The 7,785-nt window shown below is 33.9% G+C and overlaps 1 long non-coding RNA gene across 1 annotated transcript; it reads left to right on the forward strand.

Moving 5' to 3' along the window:
- Positions 1-1,120: 1,120 nt before the first annotated feature.
- On the forward strand, positions 1,121-6,657 carry LOC141448622 (uncharacterized). Its single transcript, XR_012455173.1, has 3 exons — positions 1,121-1,418; positions 2,038-2,127; positions 6,449-6,657. It is a non-coding gene; the product is annotated as an uncharacterized lncRNA (long non-coding RNA).
- The last annotated feature ends 1,128 nt before the right edge of the window (positions 6,658-7,785 follow it).

A 7,785-nucleotide genomic window follows, 5' to 3' on the forward strand; every position in this document is an offset into this window, starting at 1 on the left:
GATGTTGGACAACGGCCTCTAGTAAAATTTCGTTTTTCATTTCTCTTTTGAACCTGCTTACTACTAAAAAAATATTAACCCAATCTTTCCTTAATGAATTAAATTGATGCTTATCCTCTTTCTCTGCAAGTTGTCTCTTTATATTGAATGATGGTTTTGGTTTTTTTCGACCATTGTTGATAGATGATTTTTGGGGAATATCGAGGTGAGGTCTTAAATAAAAACAACTTTTTTGCTTTATACCAACGTTTCGGTAATTTTTACTACCTTCTTCTGTTGATGATATACTCGATGATTACAACAGTTATGATGATATACTCGTAGCTCTACATTAAACTTCACAAACTTTTTATTATAATACCCTGAAGAAGGTAGTAAAAATTACCGAAACGTTGGTATAAAGCAAAAAAGTTGTTTTTATTGATGACCACACCTTCATATTCCCCAAAAATCATTTATATTGAATATTTTATTTCATCTTGTCTCATGGAGTATAAACAGACACTAGTGATGTACTCAGCTCTGGCTCTCCAAATGCGAGCCTTTTCGTAGAAACCTATTTTTTTGCGTCAAAACACGCCTCAAAATTTTAAATATTTACAAAAGTACTAGTTAGTACTAATGACCACACCGTCGATGAATCCTTCCAAAACAAAATTACAAACCTCTTTAGGCATTAAAGCAAGCAAAGGCTCTGAAACATCAGGGAGATGGTAAGTTCTGTTCATCATTTTTGTTACACAGATTTATTCATCTAATGGGAAAAAAGATATTCTAGTCGCAGCCATATTTTTTGACTTTGGGACACATTTAGCTGTAAGGATTGCTTTAAATATTATTTAAACATCTTGCGAGGTCTTCAATTTTTTTGTTTAGATGTCTTTGTTTGATAAAAATGAAGTTACAGTTGTTTCTGAAGTGATTGGCAGTTGGTTAGACAATACTACACCAAACTCGCGAAAATACATTGTATAGGCATGAATTTTATCTTTATTTTTGTATAATTTATTAGCAAGGGTTCATCCAGTAAACTTTTTATTTTCTTAAGTTGTTAAACAAATAAGTAACTGATCTATTATTTTCTTTCATTTGTGAAACTATGGAGAAAATAAACATTTAAATTTAGTTCTACATGTAGTCATAGTTACGATACATAAACCTAGAACTTAACGTTTTTCAAGATTGTTTATCAAAATGGTGTTTCAAATAAACCAAAAAGAGACAAACTAATACCAGACAACTGGGGGTTTGTTGATTTAATTTTACAACATGGCGCCAAGAAGTATTCCTCAAGATTTTTGCCATTTTCCGTTACCATTAGTTACAGCAGCCATCACTTTCGTTGCTTTCTACATATTACTTATTATCATTCTCAGAATCGATGTACCCATTGCAGTCCTAAAATCCACCAGAAAAAGGTGAGTTTTATTTAGGAGTTATTGTCACCTTTGGGTAGAAACAATGAATTTGGCACATTCTCTTTGTGTGTCCGGTATCATCTTTGATTAATTTTTTTAAAGAAATTTACTGCTGATAAAGTTCTAGTCCTTTCTAACATTTAAATTTGATTTAATTTATATGAGCTCAAAAAAATGAAGTGTTTAAATTTTGCATCATAGAAAAAGCTCATAATTATCATATTCAAAATAACATTAAAATTTAAATTGAATAGTAGTAATGTAGTACCTTTTGTTATATAAACAATTAATATGAGTCAGTCATACATACATTTTTATTTTGATGTTTATTATTTATGGATAATTTAATATTTGTGAAAAGTGGATATTATAATAACTGCTAATAATTACTGCAAATAGCTTTCATTGATTTTTGTACTTTTCTTTTCTGGAAAAATTTTCATTTTCGGTTCATAAATTATTTTTAGTTCTTGCTTTATTACTTTTGTGACAAAAGTAAAAGTACTTTTTAATTGTACTATTCGTTTTCCAACATATTGTATGAAATAAAGTAATTGATTCTGGCTGTTTATACCAGAATAGTTTCAGTAATATTCTTACCTCAATCAATGTATTCCAGGTTATGGAAGAGTGAAAAGAAAAAAGAGGAATTGATTGAAAAGTGAGGTTCGAACCGCAGGACAATAATTGTACTTTTATGATGTGACAGGTGAAAAATTAAGTCTGTTGGATTATCCTAAAGAAAGCGAGTCGATAAATAATTTTTTGTTTAAATTTGTCGTGAGGCTGAGATTTGAAGGAATGCAGAATGAATCAGTTCATTGTGTGTAATCCAAATATGGGTTCTTACGAAAGGAAGGTTCTCTATATCTTGTCTGGAAGATACACTTTTTTCAGGCAATCACTTTTTGCTATTAGATATGTGCAATTTTATCACACTTTGCATTTGAAATTTGACATTTTCATAATCTTAATGGTGGGTGTAGTTGTCAAAAGTCTGTTCATACGATTAGAGTGCCCTAAGGCAGGGGTCGGCAACCTATTTCAAGTAGAGAGCCATTTTTCCTTAAATAATTTCAATAAATCTTACCAATAGCCGTAAGGATAATAACTCTGTAGATCATTTGTATTTTCACCAATTATGATTTTATGATATTCAATAACATTTAAATGTTTTATACATTTATTTTTGCATATTGCAAAGTAAATAAACAAATAAATAATAAGTAGACCTGTGTTTGAATGAAAGTATTATATAATTACGTACTTTATTTTAATATTATTCTATTCAATTTCAAACCTATCACATTTAAAATTCTTTTTAAAAAAATATCTTTACTTTAATAAATGAAATTTTCATTTGTTTCAATAAAATAAAATATACAATATATTTTGGACAGGCTGAAGAGCCACACAATTTGGATAAAAGAGCCGCATGCGGCTCGCGAGCCGCGGATTGCCGACCCCTGCCCTAAGGCATTGGACTAGGCCAGTGGGCCTTTAACCTACCCAATGGGAAACCTAACTCTCACGTTACATTCTGTCCTTCCTGGTTAAACAAAGTCTAGATACCAAGAAATGGAAGGATTGCTTTTATGGAATAGACTTTTGAGAGACGGACCTCAGATTGAAACACTTACGATTCACGAGTTTAGCGAGTTTCAAGCCTTACAAGAGTTCACCAAACGTAGATTCACTTCGCGAGTAACCATCACTGTTCGCTTGAAGCCGAAGTACCCATGCTTTGTACTTATTAATATTAATCTTACATTCATTATTAGCCTCTAATTACAAAAATTTTCTTTGCTGAAGCCGGGCGTAGGTCACCTTGGTTTGTAAAAATGAATTTAATGAGTTTAATTTAAATTTTAATATTGTGTTACCACATAAGTGTTCATTGTTTATAGTTCAGAGTCATAATTTCATCACAATTTCTCGTAAATACAGACACCAATATGTAGAAAGTTAGCTTGAAGAAACCTCTTCAGCTATTGTGGCTTCATAGATGAATTCTTCAGTGGAAAAATGGCTGCATACTACAGAACTCATTCTTGAAAGTCACAACATTCACTCGAAAACTAATCGCAATGCATTGAATTGCAAGCATAAAATTAGCTGCCGTTGAATCTTTCAAATGAATAATAAGTTAATCTTTTTGTTTACGATGTCCTTTAGATAAAAAAAATGATATTTTTTTATAAATCAATGAAATAAATTATTACGACTAAGAGCTCTAATGTTTTACAACATATGGGGTTTATTTTTCTTATACGTTGTATGTCTTTTAAACAGAACTGATTGACGTTGTAGAAGACTTTTAATGGGGTTAGTTGCTAGGAGAGGGTGAACTAGTAACAGTGTATGTACTCGAAACAAAAACCTTAAACATTCTATTACTCCCTTAAGGGACAGAATGCAACTCTCCTTGGGGAATTTAATACATACTATTTCCATCTTATCAATTACTGTTACCTCGCCCTACAGAGCATGCAGCAACACTCCCTCACTACCACTACTAGTAGCTCACTAGCAAATACCATTTTTACGCAATCTAACTTCATCCTTCCACCCTTATTTATAAAATTCCAACAAGCGTTCAATGTAAGAACGCTTGCACAGTAAGTAAACTTTTTGTAATTTGAAAAATTAGTGAATTAATTATAATCAAATTTCATTAAGATTGTTAATGAAATTTAACTTAAAAGACAGAAACCCCTACAATACATAAGTTTACACAAAATACAGTTATTTATTTATCTTATCTTTTACATTTCAGAATTAGGATTATTGATGCCAACGTAATAATATGTAGTTATAATGCATAAAGCAAATAGCGAATGGGATCCGCATCCTTTATTCTACCCTCTTGCCCAACTTATCATTCACTGAAGAACTCTGGAATTATCAGACTAACAAGCGTCCCAACTGAAGAAATGCATAATCTTTAAACGTACTCATTACTCAGATTCATTTTTTTGTGATCGCCCTTCAAACCAAGGAGACCTACGCCCGGCTTCAGCAAGGATAATTTTGTTAAAGCATTCATAGTCAGCTATTACCAAAAGTATTCTGCACGTTGAATGTGTTAAGTAGGGGCTAAAAACCATTATAGGCCATAGATCCATTAAGGCTTTCTTGGGGAGTAGTGTTTTCACATAGAATGACAGACTGACAGATTATGGTGAATGCATTGAGTTACTGACTTCCATGGGTTTATAAAATTCGTGTAGGGGATCTCCTTCACTGGAAGTATTAATTCATAATTTTCACATTATTAAAAAATTCGAAGGTATAAGAAATCTTGGCATTGTTTACATTTTAAGATCAAATAATCGCAATAATTGTGGATGGGTGTCGGTGTAGTGGGTTATGAAGCATGGATTTGCAAGTGGGCGTAGTTATAAGTTTGAAAAGTAAGTAAACTACTTTTTATTTGTTAGAAAAATAGTAGACGAAACATGAACTTCCACACAACCAGAAGGATAGTTTGGCTCGGACTAAAAGGTCATCTGTTTGCTAAGACTCCCACAGTTTTTAGCCACCTTTGGGACTTGTTTTACTTGAAAATCTAGAATTAAAGTTATCTGTTTTCATATTTTTCAAAATATTTACAATTAAATGTAAAAAAGTAAGGAAGAAAAGGAATTCGTGTTATTAACAGAATAATTAAATGTAGAAAAAAACTAAAAAGGGTGGCGACACTCCTATTATATTTAACTTTAATCCGAAGAGAACAAGTTGGGTCGTAGCACTTTTTTAATTACAAAGCGAGAGACACACGAGTACGTACAAACTCCAACGCCGTCACACAAAAGACAGTAGAGACATGGCTGTTGGTAGGCGCTGAGAATGAAAGAGAAAACGCTATTCTAAAAAATTAATTAATGTCGCTGACAGTGGAAGTTGAGGACAATAAGTATGGAGAAGGGTATGTCTTTTGTTTGGCCGAGTTAAGCAAAAACACGCTGAACGCAGGCCGAGGAGTGGAAGGCATACAGTTTTTGTGTTCGCCCAACATGACTACAGGCAGCCTACCGTCCAAGCACAACCGCCCGTACATATAAAGACCTGCCTCCTGCGCTCCAGTCTTCCTGCGAGCTGTTATTTTTCTGTTTTGACCGTCCTCTCGCTTTCCGTTCCTCCCGACCGTTCCTTGTTCAAGCCCATAGTAATGAGATAAACTTGCCCTCAACTCTGCCAACCCTGCATTACCAGACACTTCGGCACACACTACCGCTAACCACTTTTACGTAATACCTTACTCCTGACCACCATATCCCCGTCTATAGCTAACTCCAAAAAAAAAAAGCTCGGCAATCCCTACCAGCTCTCCATTACCACTGTTTCTCCCTGCTGCACACCGCTGGTCGCTTTTAATTTTATAGCAGACGGGGAATAGAGCCTGCACCAAATACAGCGCCCCTTAAAAAAAAGCACCGAGACTCAAAAGAATGCGTAATTAAAAAAGATTTCGGTTCTATTAAATTTTCTAAGACAACTAAATTTATTCTTTGAATGCAAAATTCAGTAGATGGGTAGAATGGAAGTCCTTATATGTAATGTATAAGGAATACAAGCAGGAATTTAGTATGAAGGCATGTTACTCTTACAAGGTCCAAGAGGAATGTAAGAGGCATGTGTTCGTCTTGGTTAGTGTTTCCTTTGTCTAACTCAGACTTCATTCTTTAGAGCTATTTGTGGATTGGTTCAGTTATTGTTCTAAGGGAGAAACGGTCTTTAAAGTTACTTACAATACAACTCTAACAGAATTTTAGGTCACACAATCCTTAACCACTTCTTATATTGTTGGAAGAACCAAAAAAAGCCGGCAATTTTTTTTCGAAATTCGTGTGGTAAGGGGCATTCTTCTGGCGCTGAAAAGCCTCGTGACCATTGGAACGAAAGAATACATTTTTTCCTAGACTCCCAGGCTATTTTGTCTGCTTAATTAAATTATGCAAAAATTATGTAACCCCTATTTTTTAATAGTTTTTTTTTTTTTAAAAAAAAAAACACATTTGTTTTTTTAGTGGATTCCAGGATAGTAAGGAGCGCTGGTTAATGAGAAGGCCGACCAGTTAGCAACAGAAGGATCAAGATTGGATCAGCCTGCCGACGTGATCACCTACTTTCCACGTTTTGATATATCATTTTATGTGCTTCAAGTTTATTGTGAAGAATTGTTTTTCTAACTGCTTTTAACTACTGGAAGTAAGTTGGAAGCAATAATTGCACATTTAGAAAAAATAAAATGAAATAATCTTATGCTGTTTTATTTACTAAGAATTTACTTTTTAAAAACAATCTCTTGGGACCAAATTAAGCCTCAAATAGAAAGAAGAAGTAAAGTCCCACCACTGCACAAAGAAAATGGAAAGCATCCTAAAAATCATTTGGGAACAAATTCTTTTCTGAACATCATATTTCTGAAAAGGCGTCAAGAAGCGGATGTGAAGGTCGTTCATATATCCTCGAAAGATCCCGGCATAAAACAACAATAATGTGGTGTAGCCATTGGCAAAATTGGGTCTCCAACGAACATTCTTTAAAAGAAATTCACGATAAATGTTTAGGCGATGAGTCTTCATATACAGGGTGATCCATTTAAAACGCACCAATCGGTAATAACTTTTTAGAAAAGCGGAATTTCGAAAAAACCCACGAAGTAAACTATATGTTTTTTTTGTCTAGTTTTCAAATTATTCATCCCCGATGCTGTATCTTCATTTTTGGCGGAGTTACGGCTAAAAACCCGATTGGGGTTACATAAGGACCACTGGTTTTGACAATGATTATGAAAACTAAATAAAAAACTGTGAAAAATGACGTTAACCCCGTTTTGATATCCCTAATATTAGTTGAGATATTTAAGATCAAAGTTACAATTTTATCAACTCGTGAACGGTTTTCAATATTAATTTTCCACCAGAAATACAAGTTTTGGGAGGTCCTCTGACTGCAAAAAATGGTATTGGTGAAGCAAAGTGAAAAAACGATAATAATTGAGGATTTTAAAACATGTAGTGTAAACAGGATGAAAGCAACCATCACATCATATTAATGTTTGCCGTATGCAAGACTTCTTGACCTACGATTACGGTAAGAATATCTTGTCAAGGAGGGGCGGGAGTGGTCTAGTGGTCAAGAGCGTGGCTTTGTAAGTGGGAGATCCCCAGTTCGAATCCCGCGGGGATCTCCCACTTACAAATCCAAGCTCTTGATGACTAGACCAACACCCTGGTAAGATAATGTCATTTAGAACTTTCTAAATTGATGTTTGGGGGAATAAAAGGTGAGAAATGGATTTGTTATTTAAGAGCATTGTATTAAATAAAAACTATCTTGGAAGGAAAAATGGTACAGTCCT

Source organism: Rhodnius prolixus, unplaced genomic scaffold (assembly GCF_049639745.1).
Source record: "Rhodnius prolixus isolate KJV_2025 unplaced genomic scaffold, Rpr scaffold_2, whole genome shotgun sequence".
NCBI lineage: Eukaryota > Metazoa > Arthropoda > Insecta > Hemiptera > Reduviidae > Rhodnius > Rhodnius prolixus.